Below are 1052 nucleotides of genomic sequence, written 5' to 3' on the forward strand. Positions count from 1 at the left end.
CTGCACATGCCCCAACTGGGGACTGAACCCATAACCTGGAATCTAACCAGCCATCTTTTGGTGTATGGGATGATGTTCCAACTAACTGACCACACCAGCCAGGGCTGATAACCCTATTCTTAATTCTTTGATGAACTGCCAGACTATCTTCTATAGTGGCTATACCAGTCTACATTCCCACCAGCAGTGAATGAGGGTTCTCTTTTCTCCACAGCCTCTCTAACACTAGTTATTACTTGTCTTGTTGATAACAGCCCTTCTAATAGGTATGAGGTAGTATCTCATTGTAGTTTTGATATGCATTTCCATAATTGCTAGTGAGGTTGAACATCTCTTCATATATCTGTTGGTCATTTGTATGTCTTCTTGGGAGAGGTGTCTGTTCAGGTTCTCTGCCAATCTTTTAATTGGATTGTTTGGTAAATGTTGAATTTTTTTAGTTCTTTTTATATATTGGATATTAAACCTTTGTTGTAGCTTTTGTTTGTAAATATCATCTCCCATTTGGTCGGTTGCCTCTTTGCTTTGTTGTTAGGTTCCTTTGCTATGCAAAAGCTTTTTAGTTTGATATAGTCCCATTCATTTATTTTTGCCTTCTCTTGCCTTTGAGGTCAGGTTCATCAAGTCTTCTCTATGAACAAGATCTATAAGTTTAGTACCTATGTTTTCTGTGTAATTTATTGTTTCAGATAATATATTTAGATATTTGATCCACTTTGAATTAATTTTTGCACAAGTTGACAAACTGTAATCTAGTTTCATTTTTTACATGTGGCTTTTCAATTTTCCTAGCAGCATTTATTGAAGAGGCTTTCTTTACTGCATTGTGTGTTTCTGGCTCCTTTGTCAAAAATTATCTGCCCATATACACGTGCCTTTATATCTGGGCTCTCAATTCTGTTTCATTGATCTGTGTGTCTGTTTTTCTGCCAATAACATGTTTTGATTATCGTAGCTCTGTAGTATAATTTGAAGTGAGGTGGTGTGATACCTCCATGTGTTCCAGTTTCCTTCCTGAAGATTTTTTTAAATTTAAATCTTTATTGTTCAGA

The sequence above is a fragment of the Myotis davidii genome, unplaced genomic scaffold, assembly GCF_000327345.1.
Source record: "Myotis davidii unplaced genomic scaffold, ASM32734v1 scaffold701, whole genome shotgun sequence".
NCBI lineage: Eukaryota > Metazoa > Chordata > Mammalia > Chiroptera > Vespertilionidae > Myotis > Myotis davidii.